Genomic DNA, 17,343 nt, shown 5'->3' on the forward strand with positions numbered 1-17,343 from the left:
ATGAAATCTAAAACATGCAACAAAAGCATTTTATTCGGTTTCAGAAAAAATGTCTAAATACATGAATATGGCTATGAATTAATTATTCCAAACTAATATAAAGTCATTAGAAACATACACACAATTTACAGATATGCTTTATAAAAAAAAAGAGAAAAATCTGATTGAACGATGTTATTATATGATATTACATTAATAATATTACTTTATATCATCATATGAATATCGTTAAACAACAGATCTATTTTGAATAAAACATACCATTAAAAGTAATTGACTTTTCATTGATCGTTAATACAAAACAGCATCAAATAAATGACTGAATCTTGACATTGCAGTACAATTTAAAACAATACGCCTTAATAAAAGATTATCAATATCTATAAAATATGTATTTATTCGCATCTAGAAATCGCAGTTGAGTATTTTACATACAGACTGAAATAATTGTTTATTTAACTGAAAGGTAAAAAAGGGACTAATTTTCAGTCAAGATTATTCAAAATAATATCAACATACGAATCAAGACATATTGCTTCAGATTTATTTTTTCAACGTTTAAGTCAAAAAGTATACAGCGACTGTCAAACTTGCCTCTTTCACCAATATTGAAGTAATTTTTCAAAAAAAAAAAATAGTTCTGGAGTAATCAATATAAATGTCTGTAAAAATAATTTGAATTTATAACCTTTAGTTCTACGTTTGCAGCTACTACGATGTAAGTGTTCTATGAGGATTTGCAATTACCATTTACAAAATTATACTTGGACGCTGAAACTGTGAATGATTTGCTCGAATGTAATATTTTTCAAGGTTTGTCCAACTGGAATATCAACACTCCGTAACTTATCATAATCCCCGCAACTGTCAATATCATGTCTTTTCTTATGATGAACATATCACCACCAGTCAGATGCATATCGGAATTTCTTATATCTTGCACCATTATATTGAAACTGGACAATTCTCGGAGATTCATAGAGCTTTGCAATGCCCGAATTGAGCAAATTATCAGTGAATGTCGGAGTTCTTGGAACTTACAATTTACTCTGTTGCCTGCGTGGGTCAGGAGGAAGAATGTCCCCAAAGAAGTTGCAAACAGCGCTGCTGCAAAAATACATAAAGGCACGAAAACTTTTTTAGCGGCAAACGTAACGCTGAGAGCATTGAAAAAGCAACTCACAGAAGATCCGTACAAGAACAGAACGGCAGTGGAGAAAGCTCGGTCTACCTCTCCAACCATTCCTAACAGTTTTTGAAACATGCAAAGGTTCTCGGCTACAGATATTTGACTTACAGCTTTCGATTCAAAACGTTTCTTAAATTTCCATCCGAAACCACAAACCGTTTCAGACAAATAAAAGTATACAGTTGAGCTTAAAAGCAAAACTGTACCACAAATCGTAGTGCTAGAGAAGAATGTGAAGGCCATTGCAAATTTTATGGCCAATAAGAATTTTTTACGATCCGTATTTTCGAAAGAAAAACCGCAAAATCTAATAGCGGTTGATACATTTTTCAAGCTGGCGTTGTTATGAACTGTCGTACCTATAGAGGCGGTAACACCAAGAACTGCAATAACATATGTCAGAACCAGAACCCTCATATTCCACTTCTTTGCTTTGAACCTATAATTTGCTTTCGAAGCCATTTTCAGAGTTGTCTTCATAGCTGAAATAACTGCTTGCCGTCTTAGAGATAAGATGAAGAGAGACGCTAGAGCACATATATTGTAGGCGTAGAATGTAATAAGCAAAGAATTCAGTGTAAGGTAAAAATGAGCGAAATTAGCAATAAATATAAAATTTACCAATCTGAAAAAGTTCAGCAAAACACAGTAAAATGTAACAAAACGATTACATTGTCTTTTTCCGCATTCCAAATCCCTTGTCGTAAAAGGTGCTCCTGTAATCTGACAAACTCTTATCAAAGTTTTAAACTGCCCAAGGATTATCTTGATATATTTATCATCCTTTCTCACTCCCCCGCTTAGCATGCAATTAGTATTCTCACACTGTTTCACCTTCATTTTTAGTGGCTGTGCATAAAACGTTGCTAAGCTCAAACTATAATTCGTGCTGTTTTATAATTCACCTCCTTATATACCAGCGGTTCTCGGAAGATTTAAGACACCAATAATTGACATTATTAATTATTTTTAAGGCATACGTCTGCCGTGATCTATTTAGTCAACCAATATACTTTGAAAACAGGAAATTGATTATGAATATTGCTGAAAATGGATTAACCTAGATCACAAGGCTTACGATTCCAAAAAATATTTATCAATTAATGTCATGATTTATCATGAAAAATATTGATATTCAATAACCATAAGAAACAGTCCGTGACATTTCAATTTTATACATTTTCTGAAAAGGACCATGCGTGCCATGTTGTTGTTTTATCCAATATTAATGATTCATCATTTTTTTTCTTGCATTACTGCCATGTAACTCGTAACGCAAACAAGAGATTGTAAATATTATGAAATATGATAGTAAAATAAAGAGAAATTTAGTTTTCATTACACTGGAGATGAATAATGCCAGAAAAATTCAATGGTTACATTTTACTTGAAGACTCAATCATACAGCAAGTAGATATGGGCATATCATCTACAACATAGCTGCTCATTTTCTTGCAGTTTTCCCTCTCAAAAGATGAGCGATGCATTTCAAAATTTAATTGACAATGTACATTAGATGAAAAGAGCTCATTTTAATAAATAAGCGTCCTTTTAAATCATATGTATATCATTCAAAATATTCTTTAGTCTTAAATGCTAGTTGAAAAATGAAATTAGATATGTTTCAAGCTATTTGCATTTTATTTAAACAAGCAAGAAATGGTATATTTTTCCTCAGAAACTTGATGAAAATTAAAACTTTAATCATGTTTAAATATATAATAATAATGGCTTTTGAAGTAAATAATAATTTGATATTTCAATTATTCTTTTCAATCATTTTATGGCATTTAATAACTGATGGTGAAATATAGCAATTGAAAATGGTTAATGAATTAAAAAAATAAGGAAATTTATTCCAAAAGTATCCTCTAAGAAAAAAATTTGAAAAGTGGTCATCTAATAGAAAATTTTTTAAAAAAAGATCCTCTAGAAAAAATTTCATAATTGTTATTTTTTGGGGATGTCACCCAAATTCTTTATGTAAAAATAAGAAGCGAAAGTTTTCCATTAATATGCAAATATAAATGCTTTTCATATTAAATAAAATTGAATTTTATAAAAAATAAGCGATTTATGATCATTATTTCTGAAGTGAAAATTTTTTCCAACTAAAAAAAAAAATATCCGGATTATAAAACAAAGTACGGTCGTTAATTTTGGCAACCTATACGTTAGCAAATGATGTTGTAAAGAAATCGCAAGTTGATACAAAGCAATATAATAATTACAGGATAATTTGATAAGAAATTGACTCTAACCTAGCCTTCTGTTTAAATCGGAATCTAATGTCGATTTAAACGGAAAATCATAAGTCGAATTTGATAAGAAATTCACTCTAACCTAGCCTTTTGTTTAAATCGGAATCTAATGTCGATTTAAACGGAAAATCATAAGTCGAATTTCAACAGCTCTTTTTCAATAGAAAAATAAATCGTTTTCTTTATTTTTATTTTTATAGTAAAACCAACATTATCGTCTTGCCACAACAGTTTAAAAAAAATGGGTTATAACGCTATCTCCTGCGTCTTGACTTAGTCAGTTAAACCGCTTGGCTAGTTAAGGAAAGGTCACAGGTTCGAATTTCATCGATTTTTAGAAATATTTTTAATGACAATAATTCAATTAATTTAGTTAAGGAAACTTTATGTTTTAAAAGTTATGACCAATTCGAATCTCAATTAGCACTTCCTTCTCTTGTCAAAATATCACATCATATCTTTGGACGTATATATATCAATGTATACAGCAGATTATCGTCGGAAGTTAATTGAAACTGTGATCGGAACATAGCATTAGGAACAAAAAAAATTAAGTTAAATCAAGTATACAACTATAATATCAAGTATACAACTGTGAGCAAATAATTTTCTTTTCGTGCTTGGTATTCCACTACTTATCAAAAATATCTTAAACATTCAATTTATCAAATTTAAATTCCGTTCTTTATAAAGACGAAACTGCAGGTATGGGAGAATTAAAATGAACAACGTGCATTAATTAACAAATTTCCATCAAGTCATGATCATTGGATAATGCCTTTAATTGACAAATATTTTTCTGTGATAGTTTTCATGTATTCAACAAATTTCATTTCTTAAAAAAGAATATTTCCATCTAAATTTAGAAGTGCCTCCAAAAAATATGTAGAGATATATGTCTATAGGAGAATTCAATATAATCATTTTACTGATTAATACTTTTGCACTATAGGAAGCTGAATAAAAAATTTAATTTTTAAAACTTTTTATTATCAACCTTCGCAGAAGCCAAAATGTTTCAAACAATTGCTCATCTTATTTATTGAAATATTGTAATTGGAAGTAATGTCCTAGGCGGAATATTTAGGAAGATAAATGCTTTTTACACATTTTTGAGATAGATGATATTAGTAATTTCACTTATTTAATTTACAAGCCATGATTTTACGTATTTAATCCAAAAGCGTGAATAAATAATTTTAATTAATTTATTTTAGGTAAATTAAAGTTCTGCCTGGAAGTTAAACGAGGATTTTTTTTCGGGACGAAATTTTCATCATAATAAAGGACCAGGATGATGCTTTAATGGGTACATATTCATTGAACTTTTATTACAACAAAAGCGAAATGGCGTTTAACACACACCTCGTACGAATATGCGCTGGGTATTCTGTGGAATATTTCGATTTTACGTCCAAAAGCCGAAACTCTGTATTTAGGCCAACGCGATATTTTTGTAGCTTTGAATATTTATCGGAAATATTTTAAAACATAGAGCTGATTTTATTTTAAAGATCATCATAACTATTTCGTTATTGTCCTTTAAGCGAATAGTAAACCTGAAATTAGAATGATTATTTTCATTTTTTCAGCTTGAATACGAACTTTTATTAAATCATCTATATAATTTATAATTGGTAATAAAATTGGCAAATAACTGAATATTTGTTATAGTAGAGAAATATTAATTTTAATTTAACGCTGGAAATAACGAAACGAATGATTTAATTTTAAGAAAGCAGAAGTTTATTATGTTGAAAAGGTTTTCAATTTGTAATTCGTGCATCTCAAATGGGACATAATATTATTTTTGGAGAATTAATTTTTACATAAAAAAATTAAGAAAAGGATCAAAATGAATGTATAATGATATTTCTTTTGACATGTTCAAATTTATTATTGGACAAATTTATTATTCAGTTATGTACAGATACATTTTAAATGATACCTTGCTACCTTTATCTGGCATCTATTATCCACACAATGGCTGTTATACCAAATAATGTTTCAGATTTAAAAAAGATATAATTTTTAGATTGTTAATAGGACAAATGTTTTATGAATGAGTTCAAAAAAGATAACTTAGACAGTTTTGGTTTGAAAAAAATATATAAATATATTTCTGACAAAACAAGCAAATGAATTTTTAATGACTATCAACGCATATCTTTATTAAATTAACTTTTTAATCAAGCTTTTAATTAAATATAAATATAAGTCACAGTTGCCACATGAACTGATTTATGTTTTAACAAATGAATATAAAGGCTGACAAATCAAAATGATTTACAATGAAACATCTTTAGTCATTCTCATTTATCTTTAAAAAATATTGTTATATATTTTTAACCATTATTTTCTATAATATATAGTATGTTTCTTTTCATTAGAATTTAAAAGTTTCATGTACAGGTTTAAATAGATAATATAAATTTTGAAGGTTTCATTCTTTGACGATAAAATTTTTTTAGCAAGCATTGACTTTGAATTACAGAATTTTGTGATGATGGTGCACATTTTTTATTCTTATCTAAGTGATGCAAATTTAAAAAGGACAATACTCCTTTTCATACTGAAAGTAATAAACTGAATCTTTATCCAAATAAACACCCAGAAGGTTGAAAACACTTAATTCGTTAATAAATATTTTTATTTTAACGAATGTGATAAGGAACGGGCGCATTTATTCTATCAGATTAAACATTTAATAAGATCTAACTAACATGTATCAGATAATAAAGCAAAGTCCATTTCTTATTTTAACGAGTTATAATATTTTAAACAACCTTGGGACGATTATCTTACATCTCGGTTCAAAAAGATTCTTTTTCCTTTAGGAAATGGCGGATTTTTTTTTTTTCGGTGTGAATGTAGCCTGCAATATATGATGTACATCACGGAGTTATATTGTCGTACCTAATATCTTATTGAAATCTTTTTTTAAATGTCGCATTATTTGAACAATAAAACATTCAAATAATTGCAGTGGGACAGATAACGTCCTTGAAATCGCATTAAGATGACAAACATCAACTTCCCCCATTAGTCATGGAGGCACTTTTGATTTATTTGATTTTGGAAGAAAAAAGATATTCATATTTTTGAATACTCATTATTTTAAGATCAGCAAAGGCATTGATTTAAAAATAAATTTGTTTTTTGTTTTCTAATTTGTTTTCCGCAACGAGTACGTGACTTAGTTGTTGCTAAATCTGCTAAGTACTGACATTTTTGCAAGTAAAAACGAATTATCATTTCATTTATAGCAGTATTTATTTTCTTATAGTGAATTTAAATAGAGAAAATGATGGGGCTAATAAGGAAAGAGTAATAATAAGAATAAAATGAAAAATAAATTTGAAAATATTACTAAAACCAATATAAAAATAAAGACGTATTTTGCTTACAAAAAAGTTATTTCCTTTTAAAAGTAGATGTAATATTTATTTATATATAACAAAATGTATTTTTTCATTAATTTTTCAAAATTTCTGAATGAATTTATTCAAAGAATAAGCCATTAGTATTGATTTAGAAGATGAATCCTTAGTGTTTAATGCTTGAAACAGCTGCTCTAAATTAAAAATAAATTTTCCTTATTATTGAAATTGTGAGAACTATAATTTTTCATATATTTCATATATTTTAAAATTTGTTAATATTTCCAGTAATTGAAATTTCAGATCTTTATTACTGAAATAGTTGAGTTTATATTTTAAACTCATAAAACATCAATTTTAAGAGTCATAATCTATTTACTAGTTATGATTTATTTTCTATAATACCATTTAATGCCTTCATTTTTAATTGCTTGTTACAATAAAGAAATCAAACAATAATTTTATAATTGATAACTTTTCCTTGATTGTTTTCCAATTCGTTCTTGCATTACGGATATTTTTCTGAATTTTAACAGTAGTCAAATAAATTAAATAAGTTTCCTAAGGATTTGAAATTATGAAAATAGAAGTATGCAGTGTTTCGTACATGTGCAATGAGTTATTCATTACAAATACTCATATTTTTTGAATATGCCAACTATTTATTTTAATTTTAATATTATACTACGCAAGCATATTGAAATGTATTCCGTAAATTTCATATTATTTGGCTGGAAACTCTTCGTGCAATAAAAAAAAACGAAAAAAACATGTAAATATTCTCACGGATACACGTATTATTTTTATTAAAATGTATGTAAGCAGAATACACGGCAAACAAAACCGATCCATATAGCATTTTATCTTTTGATGATAATAGTTGATCGCTAATTCAAATTTTTCTTGCACGTTAGAAAAACAAGAAAGTATTATGGGTAACAATTATTACAAATTATCATTAAAGAAATATGGTTTGCAAATTATTAATCATATAAAGTTACTTTTTTAACGATTTTTAAATTATCATATATTTTAAAGCGTCTAAAATCTAGTTTTACTCTTTCAACGAAAAGTTGAAAAAAAAATACCTCCCATCAAACATTTTATACAAGCTAAGAGTATAAATTAGAATTCTACAATGCCTAAAATCGAAGAAAAAGAAAATGTCTATGAAAGTTTTTATTTTTAAAGTCTAAGAAAGTTTTTATTTTTAAAGTCTATGAAAGTTTTTATTTTTAAAGTCTATGAAAGTTTTTATTTTTAAAGTCTATGAAAGTTTTTATTGATTAATAAACTAATTAATGAAAATTCAAACTTATAAGAATAATTGGAAGTTTCATGAATTAATTACTGAAATAATACAAAGAAAAAGCAATGGCTGATATAAATATTCATATGATCTGAATTAGTTATTTAACTCTGCTATGCCAATTATAATGTAAAGTGAAATAATTAAGTTCTGAATATGAGTTGAATTAAATTTAGTTTTTTAGTCTAAACAAGTTTATTCATATAACTGGTTAAATCAATCAAAATAATTTTAAATAACATTTTTCAAGATTAGTTTAAAACTATGGAATGTGTAGGGAAATGTATTTTTCGAATGCTTTTCTATTAGCTCACAAATTCTGATAAATAAAATATCCTAATCAAAATTTTATGAATGTTACATGAAATGTTTAGTCACGCACTTTTATATTTCACGTCAAAATGGGGAGAGTCGTATGAATTCCAATAGCAAATACCGTATAGATGGCTCTGCCGTTTTTTACTTTCTTGTATATAAAAAGAAAATATTAGTATTGTGAAAGATTTCGACAAATCTCCAAATCTCAAACTTTATTGGAAGCATTATTGGAATTATGTCTGTCGTTGAACTCGATGCCTCAAATGTTTTGAATTGGACAAAAGAATTTGATAATTCATGTCATTTGTATTTGTTGTGATTACAATTGTACGGGATCACAATTATACAAATATTTAATATACATCATATATTGCTATAAATTTGGATCTTACATCAAATTTGTGGATTTTTATGAAATGTTGAATGTAATCCATAAAGTCTGTTTTTCTGTCATTTTTTTAATATTATCTTGAAACTGTTTAATTACAATGATCTAATGTGATTGATAACTTAGATATGTGAAATAACTTAGGAGATAGGCAACATAGATATATAAGTCAATAAATATAATAGATAACAAATATATTAAATATCTGCTGAAATATATATGCATTAGATTTATAACCGGCATTTATAATTTGATTTGCTAAATTTAAGTCGTATTTTGAGAATAAACGAGGATTATTTTTAACTAAAACTTGTCATTTTTTTTATCAAGGCATGTTTGAATGAAGATTACGATAACTGAGCTGATATCTTTTGCTCTGCACTTTAGCTTCACGAAAAAGTAAAAACATTCCATTTCATCGCAGATTAACACATAATGAAACGGACTGTCTAACTTGTGATTCTCTGATCTGGAATTGGGACAAATTAACCAATCGTAACCAAAAATTATATCAATTAATATTTGTTAAAAAAGGGCTTTTTTTGTTATTTGTAAAATGCAAATTTTTGAAAAGGATCTGACATGAATAGAATATCTCACGTACCTACAGGGTTTCAAAACTTTTTAGACACTTGTGTTGCAACTTCCTGTTCAAGGATGATCCATGACCTTGAGAACCTCTGCTATGAAAATGTTGATATAATCTCCTATAATTCATAAGTTCCTAATAAACTCTAAGGATTGATTGTGTAATAACTTACTCAAAGATGACTTATAGGCAGAAGCATCGTACTATCCAAAATATCTTATAATAAACACATGAATATTTTATTTCTCTATTGAATACGTGATGAAAAAATTGGACATCCAGGGACATATTACCTCATCAAACAGTCAAGAATTTTTTGTCACTTCATTCAATAAAATCTCCACTTTGCATTAAAGGTCAATACTTTGATGTATTGCGAACACAGAGGAATGGCATATTACGAGCCGCAAGTGTTCTCAATAGCCAATAGATTTATCATAGGAAGAAGATTACGCTTATGCAGTAGACACCGAACTGGCCTTTTATTCTCTGATATATAAAGAGAATGTAAAGCAGTCGACGAATTTTGATTATCTCTGCAATTCAGATCCTTCAAACTAAAAGATGTAACGCGCATTTTAATATTTACCATCAATGATCAAGGCGAGAAAGAGAGTTAGATATTTTTACTAAGAGATTGTATGTATGAGGTTCTATTAAAATATTTAGAAACATTGCATTCTTCAATATAAGTAGTAATAACAATAGTTGTCTATTTCATAATTTTTTTCAAATTTAGTTGAATAAGTTTATATAAAGTGCACAGGAAATTAAGATCAGGTCTTGATTATTCCGAGTTAGCCATATACTGAAACGAGTTAATTTAGGATAAAGATGTCAGAAAGCAGACTTAATTGTTTAATGTTATCAAAATATTCATGCTGACATCCGAAAGCATATAAGCCCAACATGTCTGTCTAAATTGGATGAAGTAGCTATTTTTACAAGCTATTAGTTGATTAGTTTCATGTTTATAAAGATGGAACTTTATCATCAATTTCCCCTTTATTTTCTGGTGTAAGGAGTTCTGAAATTTTGTATACTTCTATACTGATATTGAAAATATAATAATGGAATAATTACCACCCTTAGATTCCATTTAACTATCTAAATGAATCAAATTTTTATTACATACGAATAGAGTTACTTGGTAGTGATTTTAAGAAAACAGTAATTCTGTAATAGAAGTTTCTATAATATTTATTCAATGCATTTATAATAATTTATATTAAATTAGAAGCTAAAATATAGAAAATATTTTGTTTAAAATAGTCTTTTGTTTTAGGCACTTATATTAATATGAAATCGTTTTTATTAAATGTATGCTTGTTTTATGTAACAATATAAATGCACCAGTTATTTAAGACTCAGTCATTATTTTATTTCCTTCTAAACTTGAATTTCGAAACACATTTATCTTCTTATAGTAAGCTTATTTCTGTAACATTTTTAAGAAGAGAAACCAAAATACAAAAAATATATATATTACTCCAGTTTTGGTTACTTCTAGTGATTCAGAATCAGAAGAATTGCCAAGTTAATAAATAAAATGTATCACTTTTTATATAAAAATACAGATAGGCATGAAATTCAACTTTTAGAAATAAATATTATTAAAAACATAAAATGAAAATGCATGAACAATTTTAAATTAGTGTTTGTAAATTATGTTTTAAATTAAAAACTAAAATACTTGTTTAATACATACTGGTTGTCTTGTATTTATAAATTTGCTTACATTTCTTATTACAGCTCTTAAAACATTCAAAATGTCCGGCCATCATGTATCATTCTTAAAACATCAAAAATGATAGAAAATTGTTCCTTATCATCGTTACAATCACTTGAATCTTCTTAGACATTGCTTATTTTGAGGTCAAATACACCATTTGGGTGTTTGACCTCGAAAACCTAGTGGTAAAATTCGATACTTTGCATAATCTTTAGAAGTTTTGATAATTAAACAACTGACATGGAAATGAAATATTTAAAGATTTGCCAGCTCATTCTGGAATGCCATTTAATAATCAATAAGTTATCCTACATACCATGTAAATGACATCTACAGTTTTTATTGTAATGTTTTACTTCATAATGCATCATTATGTGCTGCCTATAAAAAATCAAACCAGAACTGTAAACTAGAATTTTTATAACCTGAATTGTGATGTGTATTAAATTTTGAATTGTCAAAAAATAAATTTTATGCGTGTAAAAGCGCCTATTTAAACACAACTGTCCTGGTGAATAAAATTTGCCATCTGAGATTTTACATCAAAAATGAAAATCAGTGCCAAATTTTTGAATCAATTCTTCAATGGGAAGACATAATTTCCGAAAATATATATTCATGAATTATTTCCAAAAATGAAGACATATGCACGTATAAGAATGTAGAATCTGGGAAAGTAATTCTAAACTGCATTGTTTAGAGGAAATATGCAAGACACCAGGAGAAAACATTTCTGAATACTGAATTCTTCGATTGGAAATTTTTTACTTTGTCTTGTTTATGTTCGAAGAACGAGTAAAGCGATATTAAAAGATATAAAATTGTAAGATATTGCTTTTTTCTGGCTATTATTTATATTTCAATATTTTTTGGACATTTAAAAAAAACATATTATTTTAAAAAATGAGGAGAAATTTTCTTGCATTCTACAAATAATTTAGTAATTTTAATTTTAATCACTACCTCTAAATTTAAAAAAAAAATGTCTAATCTTTTTTTCTCTTTTTTTGCAATAAAAGATGCAACAGCCATACGCAGATATCAATTTCAAAGGGATGAAGAAATTGGATTAAAAATTATAAGCATTAAAGAGGAAAAAGAAAAAAAAAGCCTTTGAAATAAACTTTATAGTTTTATTTATGCAATGAATTTTGAACATTATTGTGTCACAATTGAATTTATTAATGTACTTTGGAAAATTCACTGATTGTAATTGATCATACGCCAAGATACAATAGGAAGCTCCTTTAAGACCGAATATTAGGCGTTGCCGTATAAATAATCGAATTTTCCGTCACGGTAATGTTGCAAAGATCATATAGCTGGTCTTTTCTAATGTTGCGATGTATCTGTTTCCAGCGGGTTTGACAAATGTAACTCGCGTGATGGAATTTATTTTGTTTTTTTTCTCAGCTCTCGGAATGTTATGCATCCATTCGTTCATTCAAATTTGCTAGTTCTCTTAATGATAGAGTGGGATTTTCATGGTGATTATTGTAAGTCAAAAGAAAGTATCGCAACTGTCAAAAAATTCGTCTTTTAGATAATAATAATGCTCCTCAATTTCCATCCTCCCTGAGATGTTAAAAGTTTATTTTTGAATCATGCGCAATAAGGAAGACGGATAAAATTTGCTCTCCTCTCTAAATAAATAGATTTGTATTACGTTTTTGGCAAAATTCTTCTACGGGAAGCTTGTCCACCTCTCCTGCGTTCACGTAGACATAATAATTGAAAAATATGAAGACGTAGAAAGATTAAACTTAATGTATTATTTTATCGCGAGAATTTTATATTTATATGAAATATTGGGTGAAATTCGTTCCTTAGGTTTTAAATCGGTATGCACGTTTGTAATAAATGAACACTGGAATTGAAAATTGCAATGACTTAGATATATGAGAAGATATAGAGAATGACTTAAATATATATTTCAGATTTGCATCAAATTGTGGTTCAAGCTGAATAAAATGCACATAATGCATACTTCATTTTTATATGGGGATGTACCTATTTGATTAAAACAATTGCAAAGTTTACAAGTAATTATAGTATTTTTAAACAATCATAGCGTATAAATTTTATAGTACAATACTTTAAAATAGTTAAAATTTTGTCGAACTAAGTAACAATTACCCTATACCTAAGTAACAATTACCCTAAGTAACAATTACCCTTACCTATGTAATTTTCTGTAGTGATATAAGAATATCCATGTAATATTTTTTTTCACATCTGACCCTGCAAAGCATTTTCTCAGTAGTTCATCCTTTCTAGGGCCGTGGGAAGGCCCCCCCAAATTTATCAATCTTTGTATGAAATTATGTAGGTTGGCATTAGTTCTGGCAATTTTTTTTAGAAAGACAGAAACTTAGATGCATCAGTTCTTTATCTCACACAAAATGATGTGTCTTGGTTTGTTACTTAATTATTAATTAACCAAATTAATTAATTAATCAAATTAAATTTATCTAATAAGGTAAATGAATTCCTTTTCTTATTCTAATTTCAAGCCAAAAATATTTTAACATAATATGACTAGAAAAAAAATGACCCTTTAAAGGGTTAACCAGTTAACTGCGAAATTTATTTTAAAGTCCCTCAAGTTCCCCTTTTTATGCATAATAATTTTGAAAAATAAATAAAATAAAAAAATAAAGCTAATAAGATTTTATTCTTATTAGATAAAAAAAATTACAATCCAACGGCGCCCAAATGAAGATTTGGATTGACTGTATACACGTCGAATGCACTTCACTGGTTATTGTACGAAATCACATGTTTACTTTTAATATGGTTAGTTAAATAGTGAAATTACTACTTGGCTCTTCGTTTTATTTTGCTGTTCTGGGCTAATCTTTGTTAACGACTCCTTTACATGCAAAAATAAAAGAATTGAAGCTGGTTAGAATGCATCATATTAAAGTGAAATGGATTTCCCCTGGGTGTTGCCTGTATGAACAAGGTCAGTAACAAAATTACTATATGCCCAAACAAAACCACAAGCTCTCTTCTATGCTCTATTCAAATCCCTTCCATCCATTTTATTTACAGGAGAGTTGTTTATAATCTGTTCTATTATTATGAATAAGCGTGTCTTCGGTATGCGAAAGAGGAAAAAGGTGATTTTCCTTCTGATTTCATTATAGTAGCGTACTTTTATTCATTATTAGTGCCAACCTTGCTCACTGAAAGTGGCAAAAAAAAAAAAAAAAAAACCACAATAAAAGTATACAAAATAAATAGCATTGATTTTGAGCTTTAATATTATTTCGCGACAATTATCGTCTACTGAATTGCAGACAATAGAAATGGAAGCAATTAATTAAAAATTAAAACATGCTAAAAAGGACTAAGAAATTTGAAAGTTTGCTATAAGCAATCCTATTAGAATTTAAGTTGAGCAAAATGTGTTCTAATAATTCTTAAAGCATTAATTCATTCTCATTTGGCTCTTGAAAAGTCAGCAAAATAATAAAAGTCACTCTAGTTGACTCACCAAAAAAGTATTTGAATTATTCTGAAAACAATTTATTTAAAATCAGTGAAGAAAGTATTTTGGTACAGTTCTTCTTTAAATCTGGGGAGAAAATGCTAGAACTACAATTTTAAAAACTAATTGAAAAGCGTACTAAAACTAGAATGCCGGATGCAAGGATTTTAGTTTTAGCTCGGAGAATGTTTCGAAAAACTTACTATATTTTTAAAAACTTTTCAGAATAAATTCAATTACAATTGCAATTAAACAGACAACTACAATTAGAGCTACAATTTATTTTTCTATTACATAGTGCATCTATTTTTTATTCTATTATTAACACAAACAGTGCTACATGAAATTATGAGAAAAAAATTACCCAAAATAATATGAAATATTTATAAAATTTTTCTGAAATAAATTTTATATTTCTGACTCTAAGTTTCTTTGAATTATCATTAAAATTACATGCGGGGCTAATTTCATGGCTGTAAATGCGATAGCTTTGTCTATACATAATACGCGCGTGCACACACATACTTCCTTTTATTAGCATTACATATATTTACCTATGCTTAATTTATATACCTTGCTTAATTTATATTTACCTTAATACATAACACTACTGTGCGCCTCTTAGCCCCACATTTACATTTTTAATTCTAAATCACTTTTGAATTTTTAATCCATTAGATTCCAATGTGCCGGAATTTTTATTCAATTCCTATCGATGCACTTCAAGATCAGTTAAGAAAAAATGAGGAACAAAGGACTTATGTTGTATTTTATTTATTTCTTCCCATGTATGATCACTCAACTTATAAATAATTATGATGATTATCTATTCAGAGAAATAGAGAGGTGTTTCGTTCTGAATGTAATGTTACAGGTCAAGTTTATACGTTTACGACAGTTATCGGATTAATCATAAATAGCGACGATCTGATATACACGATATCAGTTTCAGATGTTTATACGTTACAAAATGACCTATCGAATGATATATTTATTTCAAAATAAATAAAAATCCTTCAAAATGATTGTGCAACATTTATAAATTTAAAAAGGTTGATTAAATGTAAAAACTTTTTACCAATATTATAATTTAATCATCTGACAGTTCACTTTTCATTACTCTCTGATTAGATAACTCTGTTTTCGAAATGAGTCGCCGTTTTGATTCAACTGAGAGTTAGCTTATAGAATGCTTAAAGTGCTTCTGGTTTGTAATTTATATTTGTGTTGAATAATAAAATCTACAGAGAGCTGAGAAGACTTTGGTGGTGATTAACTTTGTTTATACACTCCAGTTATGAACTTTAAAGCTAGCAGTTTTTTTAGTATGTTAATTAATTTCATTCCGTTATTGTAAATAATTAGGTAAGTTATCATGAACAGTTTAATTAACATTATCGGTATTTAAACTCTGAATAGAGATAATGTATACAAGGAAAACTGAAATGCTAATAAAAAGTCAACGGCATATAATTACATTATGTCTTTTAAAATTAAAAGAGTTATACAGAAATATATTATTCATCCAATGTGGGAAAAAATACGACAAATCAAAGACAATCAAATAATTCAGGAAACAATATTTGATATATTTTTAGAGTTTTATTTTTAGTTTAATTTAAAGACTTCAAATAATATTGTTCATTTCTGGCTGTTTGAGTCAGGTTTTGTATGAGTCATCAGCTCTAACAAATTATAGTTTTAAAGTTATGTATAAATATTTTAAATTTCGATAAACTTGTCTTACTAGATTACATCACAAGCTTCCAAAAGCATTCGAATAATATTAAACTGGAATTAAACTTTTGCTCTACGAGTTGTGCGGGCCATAAATTTATTAGTAAAAGGAAATCAATTAATTATATCTTACTTCTTTCTTTTAAATAACAGGAACAAATTTCATACGGATCTAAATTTTTCATTATCTAACTCGTTATATATTTGTTAACTAAACAATATCTCTTTGTGGGATTTCATACAAAAATGTACACATAATCATTATTATAAAGCAAAAACAACCTCATATGTACATTATATTATACTATGTGAGTTTCTAGTTTTAATCTAGTAATGGTTAATATATCTGAAAATCTGAGTTACTATAAAATTTTCGTTATCATTTTCGAACTTAGTAGGTAAAAAAAATTCCATTAGGAAATGACATTATCTTTACCGGTAGATCTAAAAAGTGGAAATTTGTTAACCTTTGGTTAGTAATAAACTGAAAAATCTATTATTTTCTTTTGCATACTCACTTAAAAGCTTAAAATATTTACTTAAAAGTATATTTATAAGCCGTCTTGGCATTTATGTGTAAGCAGTTACATAAAGAAAGCAATGATTTCAAATTCTGTTTTAAATTAATTTCGAGAATTTTCTTTTGAAATTAAAGGATTGCTGTCATTAAATAAAATTGGTATTATCGAATTATTCAATTAATTTTTAATTATAAAACGGAATTAAAATTTAAAAAAATTCTATATTTATAAGCACCTACCACAAAAGAAATAAGTACGTATCGAATTTCGCAATCTGAAAGAACTTTGAACGACTTTTACATTACAAATGCCTTATCAATATGCATGTTATTAGTATGCAAACCTATGGACATTATAAGGTTTAATGGTAGCAAGATATCAGTAATTTTTAAATAATCATGTTGAGTTTGTTCGTTACTCGAGAAA

This window comes from Argiope bruennichi, chromosome 3 (assembly GCF_947563725.1).
Source record: "Argiope bruennichi chromosome 3, qqArgBrue1.1, whole genome shotgun sequence".
Lineage (NCBI taxonomy): Eukaryota > Metazoa > Arthropoda > Arachnida > Araneae > Araneidae > Argiope > Argiope bruennichi.